This window comes from Candoia aspera, chromosome 8 (assembly GCF_035149785.1).
Source record: "Candoia aspera isolate rCanAsp1 chromosome 8, rCanAsp1.hap2, whole genome shotgun sequence".
Classification (NCBI taxonomy): Eukaryota; Metazoa; Chordata; class Lepidosauria; order Squamata; family Boidae; genus Candoia; species Candoia aspera.
In genome coordinates, this window is record NC_086160.1 from 9206625 (window position 1) to 9221939 (window position 15315).

A 15315-nucleotide genomic window follows, 5' to 3' on the forward strand; every position below is an offset into this window, starting at 1 on the left:
GGGTGAAAATGTGTTTTGAAAATTATTAGGTGTGATTGGTGCCTTGCTAAACCCTATTCTGCCTTCTGGGGAAATTTTTTATACATCCATCCTTACAATAAAGGTTTTGTTTTAAAGATGAAGACCTCTTCATTGAAGATTATGGCCCATAATCTACTATGCTTGTCAAGCGTGGGTAGAAAGATAGATGTTTTTAATTTCCCAGTCTACAGCTCAGAGAGAGAAAGAGATAGAGATAGGACCAAAGTCATCCAGCCTGCTTCTGTGCCTAAGGGAGGACTAGAATCTGGGACTTCCTGCTTCTAGTCTAGCACCTTAGCCACTCCATCACAATGGCTTGTGTGTTTCTTTGAAGGAGGAAGGAAAACCTGAAAAATACATTGGGAATGGTTTGTCACTTTGTCACTTATCTTAAGACAAGGAACATGTCTGTGATACTCCTCAATGCCTCTGAAGACCTACAAAATAATTTCTACATAGATTCAAGATAATCAAAACTCATGAAATCGCAGCATTTTTGCAAGTGATCTCACAAAATCGGGTGATGTTTGGGGTGAGAGGGATGAAACTGTATGTAAGATCACATAAAGTCTGACATTCTTGTGCTGGCTCATGTGATACCCCAGAATTACCTCTGATGAGATTTAATAATTTCATGAAATACAAAGCAGTGTGAGATGGGGTCACCTATCCTATTGTGCAGGATATTTAACTTTGACAGGCAATATCATATTTTCTCAACCATTTATTTATTTTTCCTTCTTGGACTGATGTCAAAATATTTGGAGTTTGTGTGTGTGTGTGTGTAGTGCACCATAGGCTGTCCACTCCCGAAAGCCCCTTGGATCCTGGGATGCTGGGAACACTTTGATTAATTTATGTATTTTTGAAGCTTTATAGAAAGTTTTAAAACAGTAAAATCCTAAAATTTTCACAGTTCCTCCCTTGTGTGCTATTATCCCTTCAACCTAATTTTTGAAAAAGCTTCCATTTTAATTCCTACCCAGTGAAAGCTGGAGGCGGGAGGGAACTCAGTTGAAATGCTAGGTGTAGTGCTACTTCTACATAACTGTGAATTTATTTTAGCTCCCCTAAATACTTCTGAGCTTAACCCTGGCTAATTATTAATGAAACCCATTCTTAAAGGTTTTAAACAGCTTCCTAGATCTGTACACCTACATGCTGCTACTGTTGAATAAAATGGCAACAAATTTGTAGGAATTGGTTGGTAGTTATAATTCATAATATCATATAAGAATTTGACATTGAGATGGTCTTCAGATTTTCCTGAGTTAATTGAAGAATTTTTAAATGCCTGCAGATCTAATAGAGGTGTCAGTTCAGAATTTTTGCAAACAAAATATATTTTGCAGCCATCTATATACTGTATTTATCATTGCTACAGATGCATGAAATAAATGAAAACTGCAGACTCAGAAATATGTTCTGATGTAGCATCCAGACAGAATCACTTTTTTTCCTGTAGAGAATAATTATTTTGAAGATCTATGCAAACCTAAATGCTAAAGATAACTTGAAAAGCATTAAAAAGCCCATAAACATGACTACCATCACAATATAGGATATGATGAATGAATCAAATAACTGCATGACTTGCTCCAGTGCTTAAGCCATTTTTGAGAAGATACCAAGAAACATCTTAAAACCACCATCACATTACTCTTTCACTTACCTTAGAAGGAGGAGCCATCACTCACCACTAGAGCACCTACTTTGAATTTCAAATGTCTGTGTTCAGTAACTTTAGTTAAAATATCTAAATCACAAGAAGCAGGAAGAATGCCACATAATTAAACATTCAAGTAGACAACACTAAGAATGAAGGTCCAGTAAAAAGTAGTTTCCTTCAGATCAAGCTCAACTTCTTGATGACTTCATCAATATGTCCATGTTGTTTTATTGGCACAAATTTATGGTTGTGGGCTTTTCTGGGAGTTTCCCATCCACGTATAAATGAAGCCTTTCCTGCATGAAGTAACTTTCAGTTCCAGAGAAGGTTACCCAGAAGTTACCTGTCCAGCATAACAGAAGAAAAAAACACCTTTCTATTTGCAGGTGAACTATTATTAGAAATGACCTACTTGGAATGCAAACCTAGAAATAACCACTAGATGGCAGCAAAGTGATACAGAGTATTGACACTTTGCTGCCATCTAATGATCATTTTAATTTGTGCAGCCCACGTGAAGTAGCCCTACTGCTATTAGTGTCCCAATAATAAATATCAGGTTAGAGTCAGAGTAGGTGTTATGGAGATTGCTGGTAAAGAAGAGGGGGGCCCTCTCCAGTGGAAAAAGCACACATGCAGTACTGAATCTCTTCAGTTTCCAATCAAGAGGACCAGAAGAGAACCATTTCTGGGATTTTGTCTGGTAGGTTTGCTAGTGCCTTTTCAGTTTAGCAGGATGTTGTCTAGTAGAGTAGAACAATAAACAGTACAGCTTAATCTTCTGGACTCAGCGTGGTTCTTCGCTCTATATCCAGACAGTAGGACAGATATTTGAAACATGGGAGCTGCCTTCTATACAGTAAGAACTCTGCGCTATCTAGGTCAGAACTGTCTGGGTACTGAATGGCAGAAGCTGTGTTACATTTCAGACAAGAACATTTTCCAATATTATATGGAGCAGGGCTTGAAACTGGAGTCTTTTGCATAGAAAGCCATTAGACAGTTGAAATAGAACAGAGTGCACAAGACTGAACTTCCCATTCAGTTAAGAAAATCAAATGACCTCAGCCTAGCTTCTATGTCTTGCCCTGCTGTGTGGCGAGAAGGTGGCTGGGTAACATCTCTGCTACCATGAATGGTTTAAAGGATGGTGGGGATAAAAAAAGATAGTGCCCTAATTGATGTGGGCAACCTGCCACATGTATCAGCTATACCAGCAGGTGGTCATCAAAAGTTGCCTGCGGAAAATTCAGCAAAGCTTAAATGAGCATTGCCATGGCTGATACAAGTTACAACACAAGAAATTCTTGTCAAAATTAGGTTGTCCATACGCCAAGAAGAATTGACAATGGAAATAATGCTGCTTTTCTGTTTTTCCTATTTTTGGTTTTATTGTTTTTGTTTCAGCTGTATATGCAGTTTTTATTGTTGGGCTGTAAGCCACTCAGAGCTTGGTTTTAAGATGGGCAGCTATACAAATGATATCAACAAACAAATAGACAAGCAAATAAATAAAATCACTGCTGTTGATTTTTCTCTACAGTACTATCTAAAATATGACCGATAGAGATGGGCAAATCAAAAGTCCTAGTACTGCAGTTGTATGCATCGATTCTTTCGCCCTTTGGTTCCCATTTGGCATCTCATTACTACTCTGTTCCACTGTTGTTCTGACCTCCCAAAATCATACATTGTGTTTTGACAAAATATTTTTTTCTATATACTGTGTACCTAGTGTCTTTGGGGGAAAAGCCTAACATTTTAAAAGTAGTGCATAAGCCAAAAATTCTGCACTTTCAGATGGCATGTGATGAATTTTATTTGACTTCATGCATTAAAGAGATCAACAGATCCTATTAATTTACATCTTTGGCCATTCTCTGTCAACCCAATATTTGGATTAAAGATAGTTTTCTTCCGGCTAAGTTTGACTTCTAGTAACTACATCTCCATGTAGTTTTCTTGGCAGCAGTGTTGAAGTGTCTTTTTCTAGGATTTCCTTTGAACTCCAGTCTAGTTTCCCACATTAGAATCTCTTAATCATTTCTCATCAGGGATTAACCAGGTTTAATATTAAATACTTTAATATTTGTGTAGTTGACCTTTTGAGGGTCAGCCAAGTTTGGTTAGGTGTGACTCCCTGATGTGACATGATGGGACTGTGAATTTTGAATATTCTCAGCATGTTTGAACATAATCCAGTGTTGGCTGGGAATTTTCAGAGTCCATAGTAAATGGTTGCCCTCAATGTTATAACTCAAGAAATTATTATTTGTAAGCTAGCCATTCCAGATTTGCATATACTCTCATTCTGCATATGTATAAATATTAAACATTTGAACTCAATCATCTACATGTTAAGCTTTTTCTTCTCTTTAAATGCTGTCAGGGAGTTGTATTTAGCATGAAACTACACAAAGGCTATTCATAGTTTGACAGAGAACAAACCTCCCCTTTGGGATCCTCTGTAGACAACTTACACTAGGTTTTTGCATTAGCCACTTAGCTGAGCGAGAAATGTGTGCCATTTATTTGAACAAGACTAACATCTTTCCCCTCTGCCTGAAGCTAACTTCCAAGTACATGTTTTGTTTATTTCAGGAAAAAATTCTAGTCATCCAATCATCAGTGACTGGATATAAATGAAATATAAGCTTACGTTGATGAGCAATAACCCTGCAGGTTACTCATGTAAACATCCTTGATAAGTGAAGAGTAGGATGAAGAATGGAATCAAGTCTGTACAATTTGTGAATAACCAAATTAAATGCTGGTCACAAAGCATATTTTGTAGAACCTACAAGGATGTAATTGATTATGTTTTGATTGCTAATCAAGAAGTATATTGAGTGTGTGTGTGGAGAGAGAGACAGCCAGCCAGCCAGTGTTGTGTTGTGGTTAAGGCATCAGGCTAGAACACGGGAAACCATGAGTTCTAGTCCCATCTTGGGCATGAAGCCAGCAGGGTGATCTTGAGCCAGTCACTTCCTCTCAGCCCTATGAAGAAGGCAACAACAAACCACTTCTGAAAAACCTTGCCAAGAAAACTGCAGGGACTTGCTCAGACAGGCTCTGAGAATTGGACACGATCAAATGGATCTAAATGTGTGTGTGTGTGTGTATGAATGAGAGACAGCACTTAGGCACTGATCATAGCAGCACAAGAACAGGCACTAAGCACCAGATCCATAGAAGCAGGAGTCTACCATAGTTGACAGGACCCGAGGTGCAGACTGTGCAGAGAGGCCTCAGAGACAGTCCAACACATAGTGGCAGGGTGTAAGATGCAGGCAGGAACAGCATACCCTAAACGGCACAACCACGTATCTGGCATTTTGTACAGGAACAACTGCACCATGTAGGGGCTATACCCTCTCAAGTCCAGATGGGAGATTACACAGAAGGTCATGGAGAATAACAGATCCAGACAGACAGGCAGGTACTGGCCAATCAACCAGATACCGTGGTAGTAAACAAGGACCAGAAGACAGTGGAGGTGATAGATGTTGTGGTGCCAAGTGACAGCAACATCAGGAAGAAGATGAGATGCTGTAGAAGTATCAGGGCCTGAAGGAGAAACTAGAGAGGATGTGGAAAGTGTAGGCCACAGGGGTCCCAGTGGTGGTAGGAACACTCAGGACTGTGACTCCTAAGCTGGGAGAGGGGCTCAAGCAGATCCCAGGAGCAACATCGGAGCTCTCTGTCCAGAAGAGTGCAGTGCTAGGAACAGCCAAGATACTGCACAGAACCCTCAAACTCCCAGGCCTCTGGCAGAGGACCCGAGGTTGAGGAAGACACATACCACCCATAGGGGTGAAAAGGGAATTATATATATACAGACACAGACTGTTTTGAAACTGTTAGGTAATGAGATGAGTTGTATTTGCCTCAATAGACTCCAAGCAGTATGAAGTTCTCTTAAACTGTTGCTGGTGATCTACTGACATGTCTTGATTAGGTTCACATGTATCATGCTAAAACATTATTTGATTTACTGATTATGTGCCATCAACTTGTTTTTGACTCCTAGTGACCATAAACCATGATTCACTTAACTCTTTAATAAACCAGAATTGAGTGACATCACCTTAAGCCAAAAAAAAAATGTAATCATGATGGTTGGAGTCATATAGAGTTCTGATTTTTCCTGAAACACTATTTTTTTTTTTTTTTGGTTCTGCCTTTCAACATTAAACACTCACCCACCCACCCTCAAACATTGTAAACAAATAAGTTCCAGCCACTCTAGTGATTTCATGTTGTTATCAATCATGTGTTTCCTCCACCTACAGGCCTCAGGCTGGCTAGTGAGCATGGCCTCCAATCCCAACAAGTGTGTGCACATTTGTGCTAAGCCAAAACTTAATATTTTACTCTGATGTGCAAACTGAGTTATTGACAGTCATATTGTACAGAAGAACACTGATTAAAATTGCTCTTCCTTCCTGGTAGAGCAGTTGAGATTCTCCTACACTGCACAACATTTAAGAAGAATGCAGAATAGCTGATGACACTTAGGAAGAGAAGTCCTGAAATAGTCTGAGGAAGGAGAGTACAACCCTGGGTTTCCAGAATAAAAGGCTGTAGCCAGAGGAAGGAAGCACATGGAGATTGAGATATTTTTCTCCCCCAGGCCGGTTCTTTTTGGTTTGGGTTTAGAATACTGTGTGAATCTGGACATTTTGACTTACATATTCAACAAACTAGGTGTTGGACAAACTATAGCTCGGTATGATGTGTATATACTGAATCCAGTAGTTCAAGGGGCTAAAGGAAAAAAAAAATAGGGAAACTTTTACCCAACCCATGTTTTTCTGTGAAGTACTCTTAAAGCTTTTGAGACATACTCGGTCACAACTGTCCTACCTCAGAATATTATTTGTTGGACTGCCATATCAGGGTTGCAAAGTCCAGACAGTTACCACATGGCAGTGGAGAAGTACAGAAAACTCTAATCTGTTGCTGTTGTGTAGTAGTATGTAGGGTTTGTGCAGTCTAGGTAAGATTGCTGTAAGGTGTGTCTGAATTAGAGAATGAAATACTTTCTGACCAGATAATCAAAGCATTAGCTAATAGGGTTTTACCCATATAGCATGATTTCGTGTGCTGCAAAGGTATCCTGTTATCCCGTCTCATTGAATGATCAGAAAGCATAACCCGAAATGTGCCCTAGGATGCATTGCAGTGTGCAAGGGCAACATGAAAAGCCTAGATTAATTGTAGCGGCCCTCCTGGATTGACCGATTAGGAAAGATCTAAGCCAGTGCTCATGTGCTATCCTTTCATTTTTAGTCCTTGATTGTCTGCACTGCTTACCTTCCTCACTCATAACCTTCTAGATATTACAGTTCTTGTTAATTGTGACCAATTGGTATTGTGATCTCTTCACTCTGGGCCCAAATTAGAAGATTGTCTTTGACCTGTGTAGCATCATATAGGCTGGGACCTCAGTCACTAACAAAATGTCCTTCTGTGAGTTTCCACCCATACCTTAAAGGTATCTTCTCAAATTCTTGTCCAGGTCAACCCTCAATCAGATGTGCTGGCATAAAAGGGCTTTGAAAAGTTCTTTGGGAAAGTAGCAGGGATTCATGTGAAAACATTTCTATTCTTTTAAGTTTTATTTTTCTTTTAATCCCTGATATTTGGTTTATGTTTTATCAATGCTGTAAATCCTAGTTGTGTTTTGTTATTTCAGATAGTAAAGGTAAAGGTTTCCCTTGACGTAAAGTCCAGTTGTGTCCGACTCTAGGGGGCGGTGCTCATCTCCATTTCTAAGCCTTGGAGCCGGCGTTGTCCGTAAGGACCCGTCCGTGGTCATGTGGCCAGCATGACGACACGGAACGCCGTTACCTTCCCGCCGAAGCGGTACCTATTGATCTACTCACATTTGCATGTTTTTGAACTGCTAGGTGAGCAGGAGCTGGGACTAGCAATGGGAGCTCACCCCACTGCACGGTTTCGAACCGCCGACCTTCCGATCGGCAGCTCAGCGTTTAACCCGCAGCACCACCGCGTCCCTTATTTCAGATACATGCCATTTAATTTTGATCTAAACTAGTGTTGCATTGATTGCTGTGATTTAACTGTCTTTGTTATGTGGGATTTGTACAATGCTTAGAGATAGATTATGAGTTAACTAAGAATTTAGTAAAACAAATAACTGATATTTAATATTAATGCTTAGCATATAAGCAAGCCTACAACATACAATCAAAATTTGCATTTTGGTTGATTTTGGATTTTGATTGAATCTCTTGTTTAAATTAGAAGCTGATTCTGAATGTCAGTTCTGAATCCATTCTTTGACAAAATTCTTATACATTGTTGCATTTTGTATGGGGTAGAGCTCCGATTTTAACTCTTTCTGTTAAGTAAATATGCAACTGACTTGGTCCAAATATCACATTTCTCATTCTACAAACTAAGACTTGGAAGACCTAAAATAGCATTTTTTTTACTATCTTTTGCATAGATTGTCACCTGCTTTGATATTAACAAATCCTTAAAGAAGCCAGCTAGGAATTAAGCTTTTTTGCATGGAAAACATGTGCATTATCACTGAACCATGATTCTCTCTTCTAACTATTGGGGCATCATTACAAATAATGCAAACACCAAAGAAACAGTTTGGATCCTTCTCTGAAGTTTTATTTTCTTGAAGGTTATGAAAATATCCATCTGTGACTACCAGTAAATTTTAAAACACGATTAATTATTCATAGATTTAAACATCTTTTTTGCAATTATGCTTCTATATGATTGAATTGCATTACTGCAGACTGAATGAGTTCAGGATGCAGCTGAATATTTCATTATTGTAGTTAGGCATCATGCATGGGAACGCTGCATGTGTCTTTTGGTGAGGATCATCATTGTTAAGAGTAGAACTATCAATATATAGAACCATCTGTCTGTACCATAAAGATGCAACTGGGTTGGGATTACTGATAAGTTTCCATTGTTTCTCTAAAGCCAGCTGTTCCAATTATCACATGAAATGGTTCCTGAGCGTGCATGGCATTGAATGTTTCTATGCAATTATAACACTGACATGCTTTGCAGGCAATATTTTTCAGAAATAGGACTTCTAACTGCAGGAGGTCAAGCATTAATGTCCACTGTTATGGAAAACATTATTTTAAGTTGCAGTACATTAGTATGGCTTAAATTATGCTTGAGATTTTTTAAACATTGGCATGGGGTCTAGTAATTGTCAGCTATTATTTCATTCAATTGCAATATTATGACTGGGATCCATGTTTTTATGTTACAGGAGACTTGCACAAATAGTGACAGCTAAGCTGCGGGAGATTCTGTTGAACCTTGATAGGCCTTCTGTTGCCTGTTCAAGATATCAGATGGCATATGGGTTGAACCTGGATTACAAAGAATGTTTCAGGAATCCAGGTGAAAGGAATGAAGTGTTACTTAAAAAAATAACAACAACAAAGCTATCGTTCATTGGTCTGGATTGCATGCTAAAGGTTCTAGGATAGATGTTGAATTTATTTGGGTAGACTAGGAAATGCCCCTGTGTGAATACCAGGGTGCTATTCCATGTTGGTGCAGAAAATATTGAGGAAGATAACCCCATGATACCGATTCATGACCTGGTTCAGCCTTCCCACTTGGTCTTAAGTCTTGGCTTACAAGTAACAGTGGCTCACGTGATGAATTGTTAAGCCATAATGTAGTTGGTTGATTTTGGCTTAGTGTATATGAAACCAATCAATTGTGATTTATTCAATAATCCTTGGTTAAGGAAGCAAAGATTTACTGTAGAACCTAATCAATATTTTATTGAGGGGGATACCATTACATATCAATGTCTGACTCTCTTGCATCAAAGACTTAAAGCCCACTATAAGCTATTGTGGATATAGCTTATCTTCCTTTGAAGAACATAGTAAGCCAGCTCTTCTGTGCTTTGCTTCTTTTGCTGTATGGAATTGGATTTCTGTCCCAAAGTCTGCCTTGCTGGTGCCACTGATTGCAAGTGAAGTATGTAAAAAAAATAAAATAAAAATGTATTTGTTTATTTAAAAAAAAAAAAAGTCTGCTTCTAAAAGCAAGTTTTCCCAGGGCAGCATACAAACCACTACAATCACCAATTAAAATTTTTAAATATGCAATAAAATCCTTATGCCTTTCATTCTTCCCACCTTCTCCCTCTTAATGTATGTCCTCTTAATTTCAACACTCTACTCAACTTTCTCTCTTCTAAAGTAGTACCGCTTTGTATCACCTTCAGCTTGGAAGGGTATCCAGAGCAAACCCACCAAAGTAGGGAATGGAAATATTAAGAACAAGGGAAAATACATTATTTTGGATATTATGGTCCCAAAGAACTAGACTACTCTCATAAGTGAATTAAGCCCCCAATAGCTCAATTCAGTCCACTGACATTGAGTTGTATGTATATGTTGAGAAGATTCACCACTATGTTAAATCATACATGGTTTGTTCCATTTTATGGAATTAACCCAGCTGTTGTCAGTAACTTATAGTTAAAACAAACCCTGATTTAGCATTACATGAACCCAGCCACCATTTTTTTTCTTTTATTTGTCTACAATGCTTTTTACATTGGCATTATCCAAATTGTGTGTGTGTGTGTGTGTATGTATGTATGTATTACACACACATACATACATATATAGTATGTATGTGTGTTTGTATTATATATGTATGTATGTATGTATAATACAATCTGCAGTATATTAATTTCACAATGAGATATACAGTATGTACTGGATAACAATGGACTCTCATAAATTGTTTTAAAAACCAGGTTGATTTTTCTATAGACAGTGTTCTAATACTTAATTTAGTGCTTGGAATTCTTTCAAGGAGACTTGGAATTAAGACAACTGGGCATTATGCCAGTCCCTTCACACAACTGTTTTTTATTCAGATGAGTTGTGTTGAGTTTGCAATATCAGGAGTAACTTTATCCTAACTTAAGCTTTTCTTAATAGGAGACAGAACTGCAATTCCTTTGGTAACCTACTAGATTATCCTTGGAATAGTATCAGGAAATATATCCCTTTACATCAGCCAAGATCCTTTCTGATCTTGAATTAATAACAATTGATTATTTGTAGCCAGTCACTAGCTTTTTAAATCATATAATGTGAAAATGTTTAATTTGTGCTGAGTGGGTGACTAACCTAAAATAAAAGCTTCATTATTCCATACTGAGTTTCTGGAGATAGAAAGACAGGTTGAAAATATGTTCAACCTCTAGAAAACTATCATTGGGTATGGTTCAATGTAGACTTAAGCACTGCTGAGGAGGAGCAAACATTTAGCATTGTATTTCCATGTAAATGGTGTTTTTCAAATTGCACATTTCTGGAAATGGTAATCAGTGTCTCTACTCCCAGCAATGTATAATTTAAAAACTCTATTATTTTTCTATTTTTAGAAGTATACAGATGACAGCTGCTGGTGCAAGTTTAGAGAAATAATTAATATGGTGAAGTTCCATTGCCATTTTCTTCTACAAATTACCAGACAGATGGAAAATGTACTGTGGTGAAAAGTACCCATGTGTGCCTTCCCCTAAAATGTAACCTATATCTCAGAGATATCAGAATTCAAACTCAGAATATCAGGATCTGATGGAACTCAATTTTGCATAATGCCTCCAAAATAGGGTGCAGCCGTGTTTTTGATATTGAAGTATAGGAGTTAATTGAATCAAGCCATGCTCCTGCAGATGCACTGAAACCATAGATATCGGGAACTTTTCAGCCAGGATCCTCTTGAGGTACAAATTCTTGAACTGAGGTCTTCTCCTAAAACTTTATTCTTAAAACTGTTCAGCGGCCTTCCTACTGCATTCTCCAGTGCATGCTTACTGACATAGATGATGTACAAGGTAGAAGCTGAGAAATTCCAGGTTGGATAGTATTACTTTGGGGTTCTCTTGCTCTGCCCATATGGATGGGTATAGAATGTGAGAGGAGGGTGAAGAAAAACTCAATTAAGGTTTAGATCTTTTCAGAGGCACTAGCGAACTTAGGCGCTACAAATCCAGACTGAAACTCATCTGGTATTGCTGCTGATGGTTTAAGGTGACGTCCAGGTGGGAATTCAGATCTGGTCCCAGAGCAAATTGACAGTGATCTTATCCAATTACTATTCTGCTAGATTCCAGCTTCCTCCTGTTGTAGTCTCGTATTTTCCATCAAATGGAAAGCAATCAGCAGCCATTTCTACAGAAAAAGCAGAATTTTGATCTGTTGGATTGCCCAAGGACAGCTGTGTAGCTATGGGAGGGCTGCAGGGCTCATCCTGCTTCTCTGGTCCCGTTCTCTCAACATGATGGCTGGACATCAGGACCAGAAGTGGTTCTTAAATGTAGCACTATATAGCTTAGCTGCTTTCCACCATTATAAGCACAGTGAACAACTGTATGTTGCTTCGTTTTTTTCAGAGTGGGAAGGACTATATTTTCAAATCCAGATGAACATTCTTTACTAGGAACAAGTTTTAATTGATTCTAGGTTCTAGGTGAGTGCTGTAAACATGCAAACAAGTTAATGTTCCTATTCCTGTAGCCTCCTGGTTCAATAAAATAGTATGAATAGCCTATTTCAGTCCTGGCTTGAATTGTAGAATGAATGGAGTTGAACAATAGAGTAGTCATCTGAACGTCCTAAGCCAACCTGAGGTGGCTGTCATGCCCCTGGATTCCCATTAAGATTAGGACTTAATTTTTTATGAGATAACCAGGCTATATTTCATGCTGCTAGCAAAAAGCCATCTATGATATTGTGCTCCACACCTTCAGTCCAATTTGTAAGATTCACTTTATCATGTGAAACATTTCTTTCACATTTTGGGAGTGGTTTCCTAGATTACATTTTCTCTTGACTTTCTGAATGTTTATGTATTAGACACAGTCTTTGTGAGCTTCATTACAAAGTCCAATTGTGGAGGAAAATAGATGGTTCAGAGTTTACCATGTCAGAAAACTAGACAGTAGTTTTGAATCAAAACATCCTGTTCTGCGAATCAGTTACAAATGTAACAGCAGTAGTTTGAACACTTCTCCAGACTTTGATTTTGCATTCCTACAAGAAGATGTCAAAGCAGCAGAACAGAAACAGATTCATCTTGCATATTCTTCAATATCCCTACAATCTTCCTAACCACTATTACTTCCAAACTAGAGAGAGGAATTGTCAGGGAGGGAGGTGGTGGATGAGGGATGCAATCTGCCTCATTTGAGTGATGATATCATGGCATAGGTGATGTTGTTATGGGTTTACCAGATGCCTGTGTACTATTCCTGGCCACATTAGCCCTTCTGTGGGAGGGTGAGGGAGACGGTGTGTGCACATGTGTGTGCATATGTGTAGGTGGTTTGTCTCTATCTGTATATACCTTTGCTCAGATACTTCTGGAGTAAAGAAAACAAGTTTCATATTATAAGAGATGAAGGTGATATAAATCTGCTGAACGTCTTACTTAAAAATGATGGTCTTGGGCACCACAGCATAGTAGATAATATCACTTTATTTTGGGGCTTTATTAAAAGGATAAGAGATCATTTTCTGTGGCAAAATACAATTATTATCTTAAGAAGCCTCCTGGGTCCTAAACACAATACCTTCTTGTTTCTGTTTTAAACTACATGAGTTGGTCAGAACTGGTAAGAATATCTAAAATAGCTTCATAATGTTTGTTTCAAACTGACCAAAATATATTGGTCTAAAGCTTAATTCCACCACATCAACTACCTTCCCAATGGCAGTGGAAAAATGGAAGTATGGAATGCCTGAACGATGATCATGCTGGTCAGAAGTTTTTGCTTGTTTCTTTTTCCTCTATTGGTAGGAAAGAGACTTACATTTTGTGTCAGTCTTTGGAAGAGAGGAACATTTTTAGGATTTTTAACAAGGGAAGTAGTTCTTGCCTTTCAGTTACAAGGGAGGTTGTTGGGTTTTTGTTTTTTGCTTTGCTTGATAAAGGAAAAGTATATGTGGGGAGGAAAGAGGATATGAATTTTTGTCTGTTGCCTGTCATACTTTGACAGGGTTCCTGAGGAGATACTCTGTGTGAAAGCTGAGGTACCATGCCCTGTAATAATTTTGTAGTAGACTGTTTTGTAGACTGCCACCTGAAACAGCAATAAGGTTAATTTTTTTATGTTTATGTTTGGTTCTTTGTTTCATTTTTCCTAGGAGAGAGGAGAAAATCTTTGCGCAATGTTCTCTCCCAAGACACCTCTCCCTAGCTATTACAGCTTTCCAGCTCTGTGAAGGTTAATACCTACATTTTGGGGAGAGGACTATGCCTCATCCCTGCACACAACATGGACCAAACAATTCAGGTTATGATTAGATTCCTTCTCATCTCTTTCCAGTGCTGCTACTGGAACAATCCATTGTTACGCGTTACTTCTTTGATTGACTCAACCAGTCTTAGGCTGAAGCTATTAGCTTCACCCATATTAAACCATAGGGGCCAAAATATATATTTAGCAGTCTTGATTTTATTTGAATTCATTAAATTTCTCCAAAGTACTTGGATGAAGAAAAAAAAAAGTAAAAGTGTAGCATAAAGGATGATTTTAAGGCCTGAGAGTTTCAGTTGTTGATATGTAGGGATATACACACACAAGGGTTACTATACCTAGGCTACAGAAATCCAGTCAATCACTAAATGATAACAACGTTAGTTTTCTTTGCTGCCATCTGCAGTTGTCTGGATTTTTGCAGACCAGAACTGGTAGCCTAAATATAAGTATTTGTTGCTGTTGCAGAGCTACTCCTAAAGATAATCATAATTCTGAATTCACTTTAAGGGTATTGATCTGCCACTATATCACTCTGTTGTGGGAATACAGTAGCTACTTTGAACAAACTGTATTTTAGCCTGGAACAAAAGGGAAGAGAATTACTTGGTAGGACTAATGACAGCAATGCAAATTTTCTAATCATCCCCTGCCAAGGGAACTGATGGGGTCCTTCACAGCACAGAATCCCAATGAAGCTATGCTGAGAGATCCCTATTACCAAGAATAGATGACATTGCTTGATGGAAATGCTTCTGCCTGAAAGTTGACTGTAGTTTTCCACTTGTGTCAAGAAGCCGTGACAAAGACTATGAAAATCTCAAGTTGGGAGAAACATATTTTTTTTTTAACACAGAACTTCCTTCTACTGGTGTCTTCTTCTTTCAACTAAAAATGTAAAGGAAAAGCTGAAGTAGTTTTTGCAATGGTGGTGAATTCTCCAACTTTTTCTGTAGTAGATCAAGGTATGAAAGAAGGAGAAATATAAACTCAGCAGTAAAAATGACAAAAGTACTCCATTCCTGAGTCAAAACTTGCAGAGTTTTCTTTTGATTTTTCTTTAAATAGAAGATCTCATCTGGACATTACCCAACAAGACTAGGGCAGGGCGATAATTATCCCAGTTTTTAAATAGGGGAAAGAGGTGATTCTGCTAACTATTATCCAGTTGGTTTTCTGAGCATACAGTATTTAGCAAGGTTTATGTCTGGCACCTAGAATGGAAATTTCAAGAATGAATGGATAAGGAAACTATTTGTAATACGTAGGCTTTAGAGTTGATTACTCCAGCACATATCAAATTTCAGTGCTTCAT

General features: G+C 38.2%; 1 protein-coding gene across 1 annotated transcript in view; it reads left to right on the forward strand.

Annotated features, from left to right (window-relative positions):
* The window catches only part of PCDH7 (protocadherin 7), a 419387-nt gene that overhangs the window by 75374 nt on the left and 328698 nt on the right, over positions 1-15315 (forward strand). The gene's annotated exons all lie outside the window — the stretch shown is intronic.